Here is a 21,704-nt window from a genome sequence, read left to right on the forward strand (position 1 = left end):
GCGGTATCGTTGGTCGAATTGACAACGAAGTTGGGTTCGTCCAATCATAGTGAAGTGCTTGAGAGTTGTTGACAGTCTTGTGACTAGGAAAGTGGATAGACCAAGGTTATAGGGTAAGAGGTTATTAAAACTGCTCAAAGAAAAACACTAGACTTTTTAATAAATACCCATACAGTCTGAAAACACAACTACCTCTTCCGTAAAGAAATAAAAGTTTTACCTACTTAACACTTACATATTTTATAAATACTTACAACAGTTACATTTCTTTTCGGTTAGTCACTTAAATGGTACTTAGCGGACGCTCTTATACAATAAACCTGATTTTTAGCCATTAAACAGACAACGGTACGAAACCCTTTCTTCACCAGTCCGACTCACACTCGGCCGGTTTCTATACATTCTTTTTTAGTTTAAAAATCTTTCCTTTTTTAACCATCTATGCGGTATCGTTGGGTTCGTCCAATCATAGTGAAGTGCTTGAGAGTTGTTAGAAAGAAAGAAAGAAAGAAAACTTATTTATTGACACAAACCATACATACACATAGAAACAACAAAAAAAAACAAAATAAAAGAACAAAAGGTTGCGTCAAATAGGTCCAGTTCAGCATTATGCCAGACAGCTAGTGTCTGACGCTGGTTTTCAACTGGACCTATGCGGAGTTGCGGATGTCCATCGGTATGAACTGATTTATGCTCTATAGAAAAAAATAATAAAACTACTAAACTATGTACTATTTAAAAAAGAAAAAAAAAAGAAACGTAAATCATAATCAGAAGGATTAGTCACAAAAATTAAATAAAAATAAAAAGTGGAGGTAAACGTAAATAAATTCATACCGTGACTAATCGCAATCCTGAGGAAGCATCGCTCAGTGACGATTTTATTTCACACAGATGAAATGTTACAGTGTGCACACATTCAAAGAGCCGTAACTGGTTGCAACCTCTGTTATCATTGCTCAGCGTGCCACCGATCATTGCCGACATATATTAATGAAGAACACAGACAAGCAATTATCCTTCGGGTCTCAACCGAAGACGATTACATTTTACTTGCAGCATTACATGATATGATGCTATCTTCGTCACACCTTTAAAGCTATAATATCTAAAAAAAAGAAACCTGTATCTTCTGTCTCACTCCCCCCTACTCCCGAGTGCGCGCGCCACTGCTTGTCATTACGTGTTTTTGTGTTATCGGAATCACACCTACTTTCGTAACGGCTTTCAGTAATTTGAAAAATGGGAAAAAGAAAGCGGTCAAGGTCGAGAGATAGTGATTATAATAGTATTTTGCGGAAAGTTAAGAAGTTGGAATCAAAATTAAGGAAAAGACAGCGTTTATCATCATCGGAAGAAAGCGACCACGCGGTTCGTTATTATGATGAATATGAACAATACGCGGATATGCCAGGTAAATAAAAACCTTATTACAAGTGCATAATACTTATAAATTTGGTCAGTTTTCATGCAAATATAATTTAGTGATTACCAAGTACCCACAAATTGTAATATTTAATTTTGTGAGCAATTTGATCGTCGTAGTTAGCCATTCCTACATAATGATAAATAATCATAAGTACCCACTGGTAGCTCCATGTGCACCATGATGAGGAAATATTTACTTCACGTAAATCGTGTAAGTACTATCACTGTGAAAACTGTGTATTAGTTTTTTCTCCGCGTACATCGTGTCGAGACTTGTTCGTGTTCTCTCCACATTCGTGTTGAGGCTACTTCTCCACATAAATTGTGTCGAGGCTTTTATTTCTCCACGTAAATCGTGTTGAGGTGTTTCTTCTTTTTCTCCACGTAAATCGTGTTGAGGTGTTTTTTCTTTCTCCACGTAAATCGTGTTGAGGCAATTTCTCCACGTAAAACGTGTTGAGGCATCATCTCCATGTACCTATAGCATGTTGAGGCATCACTCCCACGCAAAGCGGTGTCGAGGGTGTATTTCCACGTTAACCCAGCATTTGCATTAATCTGATTGTCTGAGATCTGATTTCGTTTATTGTATTGCTTCCCCTTAGGAGAAGATACCGCAAATGAGGTCATAAACATCCACGATGATTCTCCGTCGGACCCAGCAGAACCAATCGCCGGACCGTCTACACTGGTTTCAGTGACGGCACCACCTACTGTGCCTACAGCAGAATCGGTAGCACCTGCGCAGGCTGGCCAGTCGATAACGATTGCAGAAGAAGCCCAAGCATCACCGACGGTAGATGAGAATATATTTACATTAGATCCAGATATTCTACAACTACTAGGCGAGGACCCTACCAATTAAAAAAATTATGGAGATAGTCTTCATAAAGACATTGCGTCAAGGTGGACGCATATATTAGTCAACGGGTTATCTAAGGAAACACAAATGGAGCTAATGAAATGCTACTTACCACCAGAAAATTGTCCCAACATGAAAGCTCCTAAATTAAATTTAGAAATCAAGGCAGCTTTGTCAGATGTTAATATTAAGAAAGATCTATACAGTCAAAGCAAACAAAATCAACTTGCTAATAGTCTTGCAGCTATAGGACGAGCTTTGAATTGGGCCTTGTCATCTAATAATACAGTACCTCAGGATATTATTAAATCCCTCAGCGATGCCGGTCGGCTCGTATGTGATAGCCATTATAAAGAGTCGCTATCTCGGCGTTATGCAGCGCTTAGTACTCTCAATAGAAGCATTAAAGATACCGTCAAAAATACAAACATCGATGAGCATCTGTTTGGATCTGCATTATCAGAACATATTAAGACCTCGAAAGCCATAAACAAGACTGGTTCTGAAATTAAACAAAAAATTCAGCGTCCTCAGTATAGGACCCTGTCAGCAACACAAACTAGGGGTGCTTTAAACTCGAAGGGGGCGCCGCCGCACGAAGCAGCAGCGGTCCAGCCGCGGCCGACCCCAGCACCGCGTCGACCACCGAGGGACCGCCGACAGGAGGCGCCGCGAGTCCGCCGCCCCACCAGTAACGCGCGGCACCAGACGCGGAGACGATAGACGAAGAGGACGTCAGACAGGTACCTGTTGCAGGCCGCTTATCATATTTTTATGATAAATGGCATGACATTACTAAAGATCAGATCATTTTGAGTTGGATTCAGGGGTATAAAATACCCTTCATTGTAGAACCCTCACAAACATCGGAGCCACAAAATAATGCATGTAACTCGCAATCACAAATTAAAATAATTGATCAATGTGTTTCTCAACTACTAAGTGCTGAGTTCATATCACCTTGCGAGTTTTGTGAAAACCAGTTTGTATCGCCAATTTTCACAGTGCCTAAGCCGAACGGAACTCATCGTTTCATATTGAATTTAAAAGAACTTAATAAATTTATTAAAACTGATCATTTTAAAATGGAGGATTACCGGACGGCACTCAGACTATTGAATCGAAATGATTTCATGGCTACAATAGATATTAAAGATGCATATTTTTTGATTAGAATAAATAAACCTGACAGAAAAAAGTTACGATTTCGATGGAAGTCACAATTATACGAATTTAACGTCCTTCCGTTCGGCCTTTGCACAGCACCGTTGGTTTTCACAAAAATTCTCAAGCCCGTCTTAGAATACCTACGTTTATCTGGTTTTCTATCAGTCAATTATCTTGATGATTTTTTATGCCTGGCCAGCTCGTACTCTGACTGCTTAAAAAACGTCAGCAATACCTGTGCTCTTCTGGAATCTTTAGGGTTCATCATCAATATTAAGAAAAGTGTCATGGTACCTACTCAGACTTGTAAATTCTTAGGTTTTATCTTTAACACCACGGACATGACTATTAAATTACCAGACGAGAAGAAAATTCGGATAAAAAATCGAGCATCGGAGATCTTAGGTAAAACTAGATGTACCATTAGGTTTTTTGCCGAATTCATAGGACTTTTGACTGCCGCATGCCCAGCTGTCAGTTACGGCTGGATGTACACTAAATTGTTTGAAAGAGAAAAATTCTTGGCGTTAGATTATACAGACAACTATAACAAACTTATGAAATTAGAGGAAAGCCTTAAACATGATCTTTTATGGTGGACAAATAAAATTATGACTTCTTTTTCACCTATTCGTAAAAATGACTATTATTTATTGGAAATTTTCACTGACGCCTCAAGTACTGGCTGGGGTGCGGCATGCGGCAATCAATGTGCTAATGGCAACTGGTCATCAAACGAATTGGCCCTTCACATAAATGAAAAGGAGTTACAAGCCGCATTTTATGGGCTAAAAATATTTACTACTAACTTACAAGAATGCAATATTTTATTACGAATTGACAACACAACGGCCATTTCATACATAAATCGAATGGGGGGCATTCAATACCCACATTTAAATGATCTTGCACGAAAGATATGGCAATGGTGTGAGTCAAAAAGGATCTTCGTATTTGCATCTTATGTCAAGTCGTCTGATAATATTTTAGCAGATCGAGAATCTCGGCGAATCAATATCGATACGGAATGGGAAGTTTCAGATTATGTCTTTTCGCAAATTATCAAGTCCTTAGGAGAACCAGAATTTGATCTCTTTGCTAGTGCTCAAAATTATAAATGTAGAAGATACGCGTCGTGGAAACTTGACCCTTATTCTGAGGTTGTAGACGCATTCACAATTTGTTGGAAAAATATAAACTTTTACGCATTCCCCCCGTTTTGCTTGATCACAAGAGTGCTCGAAAAAATTATAACGGAAAAAGCAATAGGTATCGTTGTGGTACCTTATTGGCCATCCCAGCCTTGGTACCCTTTATGGTCCAGGCTTGTTGTATCCGAAAAAATGTACTTCGGACCAGATAAATTCTTACTACTTTCTCCTTTCAGAATTCACCATCCACTCCATACGAGTCTTATCCTGGTGGCAGCCAGATTGTCAGGCAATCAATGATTAAGCGCGGCGTTCCACCAGCGTCCTTAGACATAATGATAGCTTCCTTTGCAGCTAGTACTTTAAATCAATATAGTAGTTCTTTTAAATCTTGGTGGATATATTGTAAAGACAAAAATTTGGATATTTTCGAAGCTGGTAGTTCCAAAGTTTTGTCCTTTTTAACATTAAAATTTGAAGAAGGTGCGAGCTATAGTAGTTTAAATACACACAGGTCTGCTTTATCAATTATATTAGGCACTCATGTTACGGTTAATGACTGTGTCAATCGTTTCCTCAAGGGCGTGTATAGGCTAGCTCCTCCAACTCCAAAATATAGTACTACGTGGGACACAAATATAGTGCTGAACTATCTTTCAACAATGTATCCCTATGATAATATTGATTTAGTTGATTTATCACACAAAACTTGTTCTCTTTTAGCAATTGCATCTGCGCAAAGGATGCAAACTATTATATAGTCTTATAAAATTAAAAAATATATCAAAACATGACAATTAAATTGTGATTAAAATTAGCGATTTAATTAAAACTTCAAAGCCCGGGGCTTGCCAACCACTCATCAGATTGCCCTTTATTCGCACAAACCCCAGTATTTGTCCGGCTCTGGCAGTTGAAACATATATTGAAAAGACCAGAGATTTGCGGCATAATTTGCCTGAGGAACACTTGTTTATTGGAGTGCGTAGACCTCATAAAAAAGTTTGTTCTCAGACGTTAGCACGCTGGGTTAAAACAGTGTTGCAGGCAAGCGGCATAGATATTTCCGTATTTGGAGCTCACAGTACCCGCTCGGCTTCCACATCTGCCGCTTACCGATCTGGAGTTAATCTAGAGGTGGTCCGCAAGGCCGCGGGTTGGAGTAATACCTCCAACGTATTTTTTAAATACTACCGTAGGGATACTGCTAACAGTAATAATAATGATTTTGTAAATGCCTTATTCGGCACGTAAATAATTGTGATAATATAGCTCGTAACTGCAGTATCAATTGCATTTATTTTATTAACAAATTATGTTAAGAAAACAATAAATGTATATTGTCTGGTAATAAATGTTCTTATGTTATATGATTAAGCTGTACAAAATCTAGCAATTTTGTTCTTCAATTAAAATTTTCCTAATTTTCTAACGTATTTTTTATTTTATTTTTTTGATTTACGTTGCTCTAAACATCTGCAAGTAAAATGTAATCGTCTTCGGTTGAGACCCGAAGGATAATTAAGAATCAAACGAACTTACCTGGTGAAGTTTGATTCCAATTATGCGAGGGTCTCAACCGAAGACGATTACATCCCATCCCACCCTACCCAGAAAAATAAAAAATAAATATTTGCAATAACACAAAAAGTACTCTAAATAATGACAAGCAGTGGCGCGCGCACTCGGGAGTAGGGGGGAGTGAGACAGAAGATACAGGTTTCTTTTTTTTAGATATTATAGCTTTAAAGGTGTGACGAAGATAGCATCATATCATGTAATGCTGCAAGTAAAATGTAATCGTCTTCGGTTGAGACCCTCGCATAATTGGAATCAAACTTCACCAGGTAAGTTCGTTTGATTCTTAATTATAAATTGTGAAATTGTGCAAAATCATAAAACAGTTTTTTGTTTTTCTTGTTGACAGTCTTGTGACTAGGAAAGTGGATAGACCAAGGTTATAGGGTTAAGAGGTTATTAAAACTGCTCAAAGGCTTGTTTGAAGTTCAGACTGTAAGTGTGGTCTTGGACGAGTTTTGTTTAATTATTGATTTGTGGAAGTTTTCTGTATCTGTGTGCCTTAAATATCCTGCGCAAAGTAGCCAATAGGTACCGATGGAACGCTATAGAGGAAGTTATAGTTTTTTCATGAAGCCTTTTTACTATGTAACATGTTATCTAAAGAAAGAAATATTATCTAGATTTTAGTAAAATAAAGAATTTAGACCTAAAAAGGCAACACAAATTATTTTATTACTGAACCAAATCCCGAAAACCTGACGCAGCATCCAGAAAAATAGCTGTCCAGATTTTATTTTATAGGCTCAAATATTCGTGTGCTTGTGTACTTTCTACAGCACAGTCATAACTTAGGTTTAAAGGCTTGTTATAAATCATTGTGACAGCTCTCTGGGCCTTCACCGCAGTCCTCCCAACTTGGCGATGGTGATAACGAAACACTTTTTCTGTGAAGTCGGCTAAACGTCTGTCATTGGTGGACAGGTAATTATAGCAAAAGATAGTGCTGGCTGTTGGTTTGGTGGTCATAAGCAGTGACGCTTTTTACATACGTATGGTTTAGGATTTGATTCCTGATTCGAGTGCAATTACTAAATATTATTTTTCTTGTCCTTTTCTAGTCTTTGGAGTCTAAACATCTCGAAGTCTCAGTGCTCTTTTTAGAAGCAGGGCTAAATATTTGTGGTTTACACAATATATTCTCACAAACTCAAAATGAAAAAAAAAAAAAAAATATTTTTATGTGACTTTAAAACCTGGGTAACCTGTTAAGACTGGTATAAGACATCGCAAAATTGTAGGTAAAATCATATTAATTATTAAACTTACCTTTTTACAAGCTTGAATACTCACTTAAAAAAGAAACCAAAAAAAAAATTCAGTGAGAACAAATTGTTCAGTATTATCCGTCTAACAATATTATCCCCAAGCAAATAACAACAAAACGAGTTAAAAAAATCCACTTTTGACGTCTGGCTTTCTAATTTATATTTAAATTATTCACTTTAAACGTCACTGTTGTTACCGGGATAAAGATCCCGGGATACGGGACGTCTCCACTCTAATCCCGGGTACTTCTATCTATACTAATATTATATTTGTTTGCTTGAACGTGCTAATCTCAAAAACAACTGGTCTGATTATTTGCCTGTGGTATTACCTTCTTACATAGATAGGATAACAGTAGCTTTGATAAAAAAAAAAATATTGTACCTTTTTTATCACAAACGGTAAAAGAACTATGCTGAATAATGTCGACACTATTAGTTTGTTGCAACATTATTATGTACATATTTTCCAGTTTTTATGAACATCTCTATTTCTCACTGTAAAGTAGAATAGTTTTAGTTTTCCAATCGTTGGTTCCAAGCATTGTTACGGATTCCCTTGGCGGTTGATTTATATGCAAAGTTTTTATTTTAAGACAAGCCCGTGGGTTTGCTTGAACAAAGTTATTGGAAAACTACAGGAATATAAGGTAGCTAGTGGTTAAATGGTCTGCCAAAGTTTGTGATCGATTAAGTGGAAAGGTGTTGTTGAAATATTATATTCTTTGTACTATTTCATACAAGCTATTCCGCGTGTTTTCTTGACGCCCTTGACTTCTTGTGCATTTTATCGTATGTCGAGAAGATTAGCTTATACGAATAATTTTCAGTAGTAAAAATATTAATTAAAAATACTTAGGCACATGCATAAGGAAAAAAATGGCTAACTTTAGTGGCAACTTTACTTTCTGCCAACATACGAAGCATAACTACTAAGCAGCCTTTCAGATCGATGATTATCAATCTATCTAAAAAATTGCTCCACAAGTTACTCTTATCCGCACTTCGTCTTTCATCGAATAAGCGTTCAAAAAGGTTTTAAAAATATTACTCGCTTTTTGATGAAATATTGGTACGTCAGCAAGGTTGGTAAAAGGGCAACCGCTGGAAAAGTGCTTGACTAGCAGAAAGGAATTTTAGAATTAAGTAGATACTTTTGAAACAGGCGAAAAACTGCAGTGCTAAAATATAGAACCGTCGAGTACAGTGGTTAGTAATGAAAATATCCAGATCCCAGATTGTTAATGGGCGTTTTGTTAACATACTTCAAAATACTGAAACGTTACTTATCTCTATATTCTGTTTAAAAGTAATTTTGCCGCAATGTAATTGTAACTAAGATAAAATGACTTTCGAACAATCTTTAAAATTGTGTTTTGTCCGAGTATTCAGCCGTTAGAGTATAGATTTAAGTCTTTACAACCTGCTTATAGTAAAAACTTCCTTATTGTTAGTGTGTGGGCCGGACCCACTAATCTCGTGTCAGAGTTTGCTCAAATTCTCCTGTCGGCCTCTGACATGGAATTATAACAATGATTGATCAAGCATTATCAAAAGTTAGGTGTGTTAACATAACTTATGAGGAAAACAAGACTATTCATTTAGAGATGTAGTCTGAAACAAAACTTTGTATGTGACTAATCCTCACTAAATAAATAAATGCGAAAAGACTGACTGTATGTTAAGCTTCAACGCTAAAACTGATTGACCAATATAATATATGTATACAACATGTAACGTAATTAACGCACACCCTCAAACACCCCAATTAGAATATTATGTTATAATCATAATACATACACTGAATTTTTAATTTAACATGTATATGCATTGTTATTTACTAAATTAGTTATACCAATTCTTGGAGAACTTTTTGGTCATACTACTACGCACGCAAATATCGCGTCGCGCGCTGCTCGACTCGACACAACATAACGAAACTACGGAAAAAGCCGACAATACACGAAGTCTTATTACTTTGAGTTACGGTCTATTTAAATTTGTTTTGCCTGTACAGGGTTAATATGACAATAATTTCCGTAGTTTTAATTATTTTTAACCGACTTCCCAAAAAGGAGGAGGTTCTCAATTCGTCGGGATCTTTTTTTTTTTTTTTTTTTTTTTTTATTTTTTATGTATGTTCACCGATTACTCAGAGACGCCTCGACCGATTTGCAAAATTTTTTTTTGTTTGATAGGGTTTACCTCCCAGGTGGTCCCATAGTCACCAGGTCAGGATCTGATGATGGAAACCCTGAGAAATCGAGGGCAACTTTCGAAAATCGTAGGCATACATAGGGTAAAAACTTGACACTAAGGCGCATGTCTGATAACACTATGCAATGGTGAAGGCTTGGAGCTGACCTGATGATGAAGACCAGAGAAGGTCGAGGGAACTTGAACAATGAATGTGTAAAACACTACCTCGTGTTTGGGCTTATTTTGTTCGTATTGACGAGACCTTTGCAACAGTGAAGGTTTGAAGCTGACCTGATGATGGAGACCAGCGAAGGTCGAGGGAACTCGACAATTGAATATGTAAACTACCTCGTGCTTGGGCTTATATTGTTCGTATTGATGAGAACTTTCCACTGCGGATATGACATGCGGATAGTGACAACTATGCTTGTCACTGAAAAGCTAAAAATAAAAAACTTTTTACAAAAAAATAATGCATCGGCCTAGAAGTCGGTGGCGTTATAAACTTAGTTACATCCATTAGACACCGACTTCTAGGCCGATGCACCTAAGAATAGTTTTTTTTTGCTTTTCAGTGTTTTTGGGAGTCGGTTTTATTTTTTTGTAAAAAGTTTTTTTTGGGATACAAAATTACCTATTTTAAAAATGATATAAATCGATTCAGTAAACGATTCTGAACAAAATAATTTCAGGATGTGCGTCAATTAAGTTACATGTTGTATATACACACACTATATTATATACACACTATAGGAAGTGGTGAAAGGGAACCCTTTTCGGGCACTGAATTTGTAATTTTGGCTTGAAAAAGTGCTAAAACTAGCCTTCATCTAGTAAACGTTTTTGGCTTTGACTTTGACCTAAAGGTACACAGTATAAGAAGGATATAGGACACTTTTTAGCTGGGTAGGTAGAATCATCGGCACGAATCTGATGCGCTGACCTTCACCTGCGCAGAAGTGATTTATTAGCAAAAAACCAATCCCGAGTGATGGCTGTGACGCGTTGCGCTGCGGGCCAATCACCGCTTTAGCTCGCCCTCGCGCCTCACTTCATACCACAAAAGGGACCCAATAAATTACTTCTGCGCAGGTGAAGGTCAGCGCTCAAGATTCGTGCCGATGATTATATGTAGGTAAGTAGTTCCCACGAGACACAGGTAAAACAGCCAGATCGTCTAGTCTATAGACTTAGTTTTCATTTGTTTTCTGTCTCGTCAACTTCAAACAAGTAACAGAAATAGACTGATGTGTTAATTATGATTTTAATAATATAATGTTGGTATAATAATGGTTCGTTAAAATGCCAGCAGCTTTAACAAAGGGGTTCTTAGAAGTTGGATACTGAAAGCAAGTTTAATTTTACTATGATAACTTGATACTGTTATATTTAAACTTTAATTTGGTTACTAACTTAGGTCTTTTAAACTTAGGTATAATTTTTGGATTAGCATATAAATACAGAATCAATTTTAATAACACCTGCCGTTGCCTCGATGGCCTAGTTGTCGTACAACCCGATTGCTGTGCGATTGTTTCGGGTTCGATTCCCGGGAAGGGCCGAATACGATTCGTAGGTTTTAGAAACTTTCACTAAGCAGTCCGGAGGTTACACATCCGTGTCTGGGAGAGCACGTAAAGCTGGCGTCCCCGAATGCTACTCAGTAGTAGACCACGTCAGAGGCCGTCACGCGGACATGAGAGAGAACACTCTGACACTGGGGCTTGTCAGGTGACTAAACCTGCAAACCACTCAATAAGAAGAAATGACACCTGGTACACTTATACAGGGTCTAGGGTTGGAAAAAAAACTGAAAAGAAATTCAGAACTTATTCAGATGCATGAAGTACCTAGTTCCCACAGGACTCGAGTGGGACCATGGTGGGTACAATTTAGTCGTCAATTACCAACCAAACAACCTTTTAATAAGGTACAACCACTACAGATACCTCAAGGTTCAAGTATATAAATAAGATCCCTGTACAAAAATACCTCGTACGATTTGAACTCTGTACCAAAGGAGCAACACTTCACTACCTTTGATCCGCGCCCTTGTTAGCCGCCAAATTGTACAGAAAACGCGGACAAAGAAATTAGAACTCTAAGTAGAACATCAAAGGACTTCTTATGTCTTTTTTTTGTTAGAAGTTTTAAGGGTTCTGTACCTAAAGAAAGAAGTTAGATCCTGTTACTAAGACTTCACTGTCCGTATATCAACAGGTATCTCTTAAACAGTGATGTCACGATGGTTGATGATGTATGTATGATGACGACAAAAAAACAAATGAACATGAAAATTGAGAACCTCCTTTTTGGGGAGTTGGTTAAAAACTAGAACGGACTAAATATTTCAGGTCACTCCCATTTTAAAAAATGTGGCCGTTAGATGTTATTTGACGGAACTCAAGTCCGACTCGCACTTGACCAGGTTTTTTAAGATCTTGAAGTGAAGGCATCGTTAATAAGTTTGTAGTTGGGCTTGAAGTGGTTGATTGTACTTTACTTTCTTGTTCATAATAAGACCGCTTGCTTGCTTCCAACTTGACCGTAGTTTGAAAAAGATGGGTTTTCTGTTGAAAGTTAGAGGTATGTCGGATTTTATATATACCTATTACTTTTTGCAAGAAAACCCGCACTTGTGAGAATCTTGGTTTCAAGGACTTGATGTGTGTTTTAGTCACTTAAGTACAACGCTAGTCAGACATGAAAAAGTACTATTAATGTTCATCAGAAAGAATTTAAGAATTGCTAAGAAAAGTGCAAAAGCTCAGACCCTTTATAGAAAGTTTGTAGGCATAGAAATAGTATTTGCGTTTAAATAATTAATGCAAAATGTTATTCCACAACACATTCAGGAAAAAGAGAGTTGAACGTCCAGTTGGTTTAGGCTCAAGTTCACCGAAAACATAAACATGTTTTTTCAAAGAAAACAGTTATTTTATGTAAAACTGACGTTAATGTTGTCCTTGGAAATGGGCTTAAGAAACCGTCTAGGTTAAATTAATACCTACTTATTCATGAAAATCTCTAATCATAATGACTGAAAGACACGTATTAACAGAGCCTCTATTGTAAGTATAACGTATAGCAATGTTAATAGAACCTTTTGTCTTCCAAAAATATCTTCCAATATTGTGTACCAAATGCTGTTTAATGTCAGCTACGATCGGTATTCAGTATCTCACGAACAGGGTTGTCAGATTCAAACTAAACATTTGATGTGTTTTTTGGCGGAGATGCCATAAGGAAGATAGGTCAAGCGCCTTCTTGTAGGTCAAGTAACGTATGGTAGGCGTGATCAGTTACTAGAACTAACGAAGAGTTCGGGTGCTAAACCAATCTGTCAAAGATTGGTCTTGATTGATTGTTGATTATATTTTGAAAATAATGGGTGGATTCCATAGAAGGCATGTAAGAGCGGAGCTAGTAATGTTTCTCGTCCCTTGAACACCCGTATTTTGGCGCTGTTATTTCTTAGGAGATTTTGCGTTATGACATCTCCGCTAGTAATTTTGTTCTCCATGATACCAAATGCTGTTTTAATGGCCAGCTACGATCGGTGTTCTATCTCATGAACAGGGTTGTCAGATGCACACTCAACGTTTGATATGTTTTTGACCCCTGACAAAAGTTTTGACGTTAGTCTAAGTTTTGGATGTGTCTGTCTTAATCTTCAGAAGTTCACATGTTAGGTTTAGTTGGTTAATTTATCTAAGTATATTTTTTTGAATAGTTATGTCAGTTTGTTCATTAAGATCTTCAGCAGAAGCAGTATTTTTAATAATACCTACTTAAAAGGTCAGGTTATTTATTTATTTATTTTATTTAATAACCATGCTTGCTCAAGGTGGATTGAATAGTCATCATAATATGATAATTCTCACCTGAACATATTTGTTACTACCACACTTAACTAAACTTAATAAAGGAAATTTTTTATTACCGGTAAAAAGGGAACTGTTTTAACTCTGGCAACCCTATCCCCGTCACAATTGCGTCATCACTCGTCTGTCAGTTCGACGCTGTGTATTTTTCAGAGCTAAGACCTTTTTTTCAAAATATTTTTTATCTACATTTTTCAGCGTGCCGAACAAGATGCTTTGTAGAATAAATTGTTTTCACGGCAGCTGGAATTTAACTGATGTTTGTTCTTTTGTCGTAAGTTTTTGAGTAAATATGTATATCTTTATAAGAACGAGCGTTGTCACCACGTATGCTCAAGGTTTTCTTAAGATGTTTTGGTATTGTGTTAGTCTAGTGATATGCCAAGACTAACACAATACAATAAGAGTTGTTTAGCCATGTGTGTGAGAATTTATAATAAAATACCAGGTCAAATTAAAACTTTAAATACAAGACAGTCCAAAATAAAACTGCACAAATAATAATGCGGTTAAATGATAATAATTTTTAAAGTGACAAATAATTTTTAGAAATACATAAATAAAAATGAAAACTTAATTATTTATTTAACAATTCAATTTTGCTTGCTACATTATTTTAGCTAAATATGTCATCAAGTTGGACTATTGTAACACCTTTTATGCCATGGTTTTGTGCAAATAAACATTCCTATTTCTTATTAAATTCTTGACCGTTATTTGAAGCTTACTATAGTTCGGCCATTCAGAGAATGCGTTCCTGACACGTCGCGATTGAACTGACGACGTAACTTTGCAATGGCGTTGCAGTTACGATAAAAATATTTTTGCTGGTTGTTTACCGTTTTAACAATTGAGGAGCATTAAAACAACATTATTATATCAATAATCAATGAATGTTATTACGTCGTCAGTTCAATCGCGACGTGTCAGGAACGCATTCTCTGAATGGCCGAACTTTAGTTTGAGATAGGCACCTACGTGTTTTCCGCTTTTATCTCTGTCCTTTTCTACCCCATATCTTGCATCTCTCTCGCACACCGACCAGTTTCACTCCCCACCAGGCAGGAGGCGACGAGTGTTCTCGGCGGCCACAGTTCGTCATTGGCGTCTTGTTTTCCGCCCGAGAAGGTTGGTCTAACCAACCGCTGTAGTATTTCGTTGAAAAATAAACTCAGTGCTCTCGCAGAACACAGGTGAGTTTATAATATTTTATACAATTTGTTAACGGTTTTGCCGTTCGATATTCGATTTTGCGAAATCAAGTGTTAATATTTTGTACATCTACCCCTTTTTTGTCACGAGTTTTTTCCGTGTACTTTTTTTTTTCAGTAATTTGTTTTCAGAATGAGTGACTTATAAAGCAAATATGGATGCGGTAAATAATAAAGCTACCACAGCCCGTGCACGTGACTATGGAAAAGAAAGCAAGCCCGAAGTTCCTAAGGCACCTGTGGCCCTAGTTCAATCCTGCAAGGCGTTCAACTTTTTGACAAAAAAGAATGGTGTGAGGTGCGGTCCAACCAGCATCTCCTTAGTTCGGACTGGTCACTACCGCACTTGAAGAGGGCTGGTGGTGTCAAGAAAGCTTTTCGGCCTTGAAAGACTTGGTACGCTCCCCTCGGACTGCCAGTAAGTCTGTTAGCCACCCCCCATGGGGGTCGGCTTATTATCACGACGTGTGATGGTTTTCGGCCTTGAAAGACTTGGTACGCTCCCCTCGGACTGCCAGTAAGTCTGTTAGCCACCCCCCGTAGGGGTCGGCTCATTATCACGGCGTGTGATGGTTTTCGGCCTTGAAAGACTTGGTACGCTCCGCCTAGGACTGCCAGTAAGTATACTAGCCACCCCCCGCAGGGGTCGGTTCATTATCACGGACCCGCGCAGGGTACCAATCTTGCATTTTGCGAGTCGCAGCATCATTACAAAGCAGGGACCAGTAAGTATACTAGCCACCCCCCGCAGGGGTCGGTTCATTATCACGGACCCGCGCAGGGTACCAATCTTGCATGTTGCGAGTAGCAGCATCATTACAAAGCAGGGACCAGTAAGTATACTAGCCATCCCCCGCAGGGGTCGGCTCATTATCACGGACCCTCGCAGGGTACCAATCATGCATGTTGCGGGTCGTACCATCATTGCAATCTACCCTCGCAGGGTGGCTTTTTGGATCGACTTTCGAAGAGTCGCCATTATAACCTTCCCTCGAAGGGAAATGGTAATCACACTCACGCTGAATGGCGTGTGACGCAAAACTCTAAAAGCTCCCTTGGGATATCACGAGTAAATTACAATAGGAACCATGTCCAACAGAGGAAACAGAAAGCGTCCAGGACCGCAGGCGGACTTTGATGCGTCCAACAAGGCACGTAAGTTATGACTTTCCAGGCGGGTTGCCTAACATTATATCAAGACCAATGGAAAGAAATGGGAGCTCCGCCTTTCTTGTTAAAAATAATAACTGGGTATCGCATACCATTGGCCAAAAGCCACCTTTGATAGATAATGCCAGATTTGACCAGAGAGTCCAAAGAGATGGATGTCGTCATATCCCAAATGATAAAACAAAAAGTTCTATTGATAGCTGCAAATTCTGCCAGCTTTCTTTCCAATATGTTTCTTGTGCCCAAAAGGCGACGGAAAGAACCGTCCAATACTCAACCTCAAGGTTCTCAACAAGTTCATAATTACGGAACCCTTCAGTTTAATAAATGTTTTTCGGGTGCTAGAGTTTCTTCAGAAAGACGAATGGCTGTGCAAGTGGATCTCGCCCAGGCTTACTTCTACCTTCCGGTAGCCGAAGGTCACAGATATGTTCTTCGACTAGTATACAGAAGAAGACTGCTTCAGATTACGTGCCTACCATTTGGCTTAAGCACGGCACCCAAGACCTTCGCCACAGTGACCAATTTGGGTGGCTCAAACTTTGAAAACTCAAGGATTACTTATAATTGTGTATCTCGATTTTCTGGTGGCTCACCAAGATATATTTGCCTACTTTGGGATCATTTGCACCATGTTTTGGATGGCAAGTGAATAAATCGCAAGCATTATCAACAAGATAATGACAAAACGCACTACGTGACAAACAGCACGACAAACTTAGAAGACCTGCATAGCTTGATAGGACTTTTAAACTTCGCAAGTTTTCGTTGTTCCATACGGCAGACTGCATTACCGGGCTCTCCTCACTTTCCTCAATGCAGTGTTGAACAGCAATCTATACCTACCCTATTCATGGAACCGTGAGCCAAACGGTGAACAAACCATAAAAAGGGTTCTTATAAGTCACGATTGAAGTAATGATCATATTTTATAAAAATAACTACGAAAGTAATATACTGACAACATTAGAAATGATATTTTAGAACGATGTTTGTGGAACTTATGCAATCTTTTCAAACTTAATTGAAATCAAATATGTATGATAAATGCCGTAAATTATTTTCTTAATTTTAATGAAATATGTAGTAAATCGTTTACATGTAAAATGAACCTAGAAGTCTTGACTGTCATACATAGAACCCTACTTAATTGAAGACCACAGATACTAAGAACATTTTACATAAAAATGTGACGTTTTTGTCATCGGTCGGGTTATACCCACCATTTTGAAAAAGTGTCATTCTTTGGTTACATTGTGGGCTCACGGCTCGGTGAATGGAGTATAGCAATGTTGAACCTACCAGCAGATACCTTAGCAGATCTAAAGTGGTGGCTGGTCAGCTGCCACCAAACCTTGGATATTCATTCGCCACTTCCCTGTCACCTTATAACCACGGACGCCTCCGATGTAGGATGGGGGCACAACTGAACGGAACTCCCGTAATGGGTTCATGGAACGAGAGAGAAAAAGGCTTTCACTGCGATCTGAAAGAGATGCTTGCAGTGTTAACTGGAAAATCACGGCAAGTTGCTAAAGAGATCAACAGCCATTTTTCAATGCAGAAATGGGACTGTGGTGTCATATCTAAGAAATCAAGGTGGCACCCGATCAAGGAGCTTACCGAACTTGACGTACAGAGTATTCAGTTATCTTGAGCTGTATCAAATCTATCACGTCGTGAATCATATACCAGCCCTATTCAACAGTCAGGCAGACCATCTCTCCCGACACAAACCTCCACCGGAGTGGCATCTTGTATCAGCAGTGGACCTATTTGCCTCGAAGCGAGCCCAGGGACACATAGTTGTGTACTACGTGCCCCTAGATCTGAAGGACCCGAAAGCGGGGTTCCACGATGCATTTTTCTCAAGTTTTGACTTACCCGCTAGCATGGGTATTACCGCCACCTTACCTTATACCGTAGGTCCTCAGTCATCTCAATTCAGGAACGGGAGTTAATCTCATAGTAGTTCCTTCGGTGGCACCAGGTATTTTGGCGAGCAGATTTGAAGTCCCGATCATTAGCAGTACCCTACACACTGATGAACCTCGAGCAGAAACCGATAGACACAGCAACGGGGATACCCCCTGCCAAGGTCAAGGAAATGGGGGGGGGGGAGGGACAAGGAGTCTCTCCGACTGAAGTCTTCTTCAATCCACACGCAACACTTATCAATCAGCTTGGAGTCGATGGTTAAATTGGGGCGAAAAGTATGAAATTGGATCCTATGAATCCTTGAATCCCTATTTGGACCTATACTTACCCAATTTTTAGCGGACTTACACATAGTAAATAAACTAGCATACAATACTATTTTATTACACAAGTCAGTTATAGCTACACTATGCAATGCAGAAACCACTCTAGAGCTAGGTTCACACGTTCTAGTCGGACACATTTTAAAATCAATAGCGCTGAGCAAACCTGTTCCCCGGGAAGCCGTCCATCTGGAATATTGACCAATTGGTAACCTACTTAAGTGCAGTAAACGTAGACGAGAATAATCCATTTGCAACTTCCAGGCACACTGCTGCTCTTTCTTTTGCTAGCTTGTTTCGGAAAGGCGAGTCCATGATCTTTCCTTGCTTGCAATAGACCCAGAACATTTCAAAAACAACAAAGATAATTTAATCTTATGGCCAGTCTTTGGCTCTAAGACCGACAGTTCTAGTCATAGGCAGTCGGGTTGTTGTTTGATGGATAATCAGGAAAATATAAATCTAAGTCCAGTGTATTGGGTCAGAAAGACTAAAGCCTTGTTAGAAGATAGACGGACATCGGCTAATTCCTTAAATTTATTTATATCCGTTAGAGGCCAACCAAAGGCAGGCACCCGAACGATGATGCGGGTGGATTAAGACATTGTTAAAAGAGGCAGGAATAACTACAACCCCAGGAAGCTTCCACTCGGCGGTAGCGTCAAAATCTGTGTTGACAATATACCTTTGGACGATATATTAGCAAAGGGTAATTGGCGATCAGGCAATACATTTGCCCATTTTTACAGAAGGGAAAGATACCCACTAAATAGAAGTAGCAAGTTATCTCGATTATTTAATTAATCCAGCTGATTAATGTCTATATTTTTTTTGTTACTATTGTTATTAAGAAGTATCGCAATGTTTTTGTTAATTACTATTAGAAAATGAAATCAATTTTTGCTTTTGTTCTTGCATCTCTCTTTTAATTTTTATTACTCATCCTTCGAGCCCCTTTCCCAACTATGTTGGGGTCGGCTTCCAGTCTAACAGGATGTAGCTGAGTACCAGTACCAGTTAACTTTGATTACATTAGTATTCCAGGACGCAATACACATACTTACATGTGATTACTCGTGTACCTAAGTACCTATTTACATACACAATTTCATTGTGCTTTTGCTCACATTGGCGTCCACTTCCACCAGGCGATAACAAACACGTCTCAAACTAGTAAGCTTCAAATAACGGTCAAGAATTTAATAGCAGCGTTTTACCTGAAATAAAACGCATATTAAATACTTACCTTATTTGAAGCTTACATTTTAATTTCTGCCTGGTGTTTTCGACTCAATGACGAACTGTGGCCGCCGAGAACACTCGTCGCCTCCTGCCTGGTGGGGAGTGAAACTGGTCGGTGTGCGAGAGAGATGCAAGATATGGGGTAGAAAAGGACAGAGATAAAAGCGGAAAACACGTAGGTGCCTATCTCAAACTAGTAAGCTTCAAATAAGGTAAGTATTTAATATGCGTTTTATTTCAGGTAAAACGCTGCTATTCAAATTTACTCTGTCATAAATGTTCAAGATATATTTAGGAAGAACCGAAGTAACTTGATGTTTGCCTTGCTTGAAATGGAACCCGCGCCCTTATACTTGAGAGGCTGATACTATAAACATGAAGTCACTACTATTTCAAGACAATAAATACATGGGTGTATATTATAATGCCTATATAAACAGTGTTTTTACTGGTAGTACTTTTGACAGAAAATCTTCTGAAAGAGAGATCCTTTTGTCAAAAAATGGTTTTCAAAAAACTTTTCCACGGAAACCCCATTCACACAAAAATAAGAGCGTCAATTACTTTTCAAACAAATAAAAAAGCGAAATTAATTTACAAAAAAGCTTTGAGCTATTGGACACGTAACGAACGTAAAAATAAAAAATATTAATTCACTTCACAAACTTTTCAATTGCATTTAAACTGAAAAAGGCCAATCAACGCATTGAAATCTTTTATCAAAACAGTTGGACAATCAGACATATGAAGCCTTTTGGTGCTCTGTAATTTTATTCTATTATTCAAAAGGTAGAATCAAATTCCAAAAAAAGTCAGTCAAAATTGGATTTCGAAGGGAATGCATCTTTTTTTTGTTGTTTTGATCTCATACTATACTCGCAAGTTATTTTGTCTGCGCAAAATAATAAAAAGTTGTGTCCAAAAATGTTAATCAGAATTACTTAATTATTGAAATCTTTTATTAAAAATAAAAATAGTTGGACAATCAGACATACATATGAAACCTTGTTGGTGCTCCATTATTTATATTCTATTATTCAAAAGGAAAATCAAATTCTAAAAAAGTCAGACGGATTTGAATTTTGATGTGAACGCATTTTTTTTTGTTCGGATGTCATAGTCACCCGTTGAGTCATTTTGTTTGCGCAAAATAAAATGCCCTAAGATAATATGAATTTGTATCAAGTTCATAGAAACTACTAGTTTTTTATCAGTTTTAGATGAACTTTAACCTGACAATCTAATTATATATATTACATTACATATTTCGTTTTTTGGATATTTTGATTGCGCAAAAAAAAACCCGAAAGATTAGATACTTACTGTTAAAACGTAACCATTTGTTTTTCTAATTTTTTAGATGAACTTTAACCTAACGGCCTAGTTTGACTAGATACATATAATTATACATACCGACCTACTGGTATTGCTTGATAGATAAGAGCTCAAAATGAGAGTCTAAATGAACTTTTTAAAATAATGACATATATGTGCAAATTACTAACTATGAGTAGGTAATTACTATATTATTAAAGCACGAAGTCTAGGTATCTCCATGACTTTTAATTACTTTCACTAGTGTTTATTTTTGCACTACTATGTTTACATACTTTATAGATTAATGATGATGATGATGAGTTTTTGGTCCGACATAAAACCTCCGCAGGACACATCTCTAACCGAATCTACCACAAAGGTGGAGGAACCATTTATCCAAAAAAGAAACAAGATTTCCTTAAAACCTTTTGTCATCAACCTTCAAACAGTTTATAAAATTAAAAAAAAAAGTATTTCAAGATAAAAAAGTGACACCTATCAATAAAGGTTGAATAGTGCTTGACAAGCTCGATATAGCAGAAAACCATGAGTCACATTTTTATGAAGTACCCTCAACCTTACTTCATGTTAGCTGCCTCTACACTACCCAAGAGGTCTTGAGCCGTGGCCTATTTTATTAGACGATAGCACCCCCAATCAATTTTCAACCTTACATCAATATAATAGAGTTCGGTTTTGTGTAATAAGGCAGTTTGTTAACCAAGACTGTAGGTAAAAAAGTGAAAAATGTTGGACGCCTCTGTTTAATTGGTGTTGGAATTAAATCGTTTTGGTTTCCACGATTTGGTTGGTCATTTAATTTAATGGTGGAGAAGTGGTGAATGTTTTTAATTTTCTTCTATGTGATAAAATCCTACTAATATTATAAACGCGAAAGTTTGTATGTATGGATGTATGGATGTTTGTTACTCTTTCACGCAAAAACTACTGAATGGATTTTAA

The 21,704-nt window shown here is 37.8% G+C and overlaps 1 pseudogene; it reads left to right on the top strand.

Moving 5' to 3' along the window:
- Window positions 1–1,031: 1,031 nt before the first annotated feature.
- LOC124629627 lies at window positions 1,032–3,016 on the top strand (annotated as a pseudogene).
- Window positions 3,017–21,704: the final 18,688 nt, after the last annotated feature.

This window comes from Helicoverpa zea, chromosome 4 (genome assembly GCF_022581195.2).
Source record: "Helicoverpa zea isolate HzStark_Cry1AcR chromosome 4, ilHelZeax1.1, whole genome shotgun sequence".
In the NCBI taxonomy this organism is placed as follows: domain Eukaryota; kingdom Metazoa; phylum Arthropoda; class Insecta; order Lepidoptera; family Noctuidae; genus Helicoverpa; species Helicoverpa zea.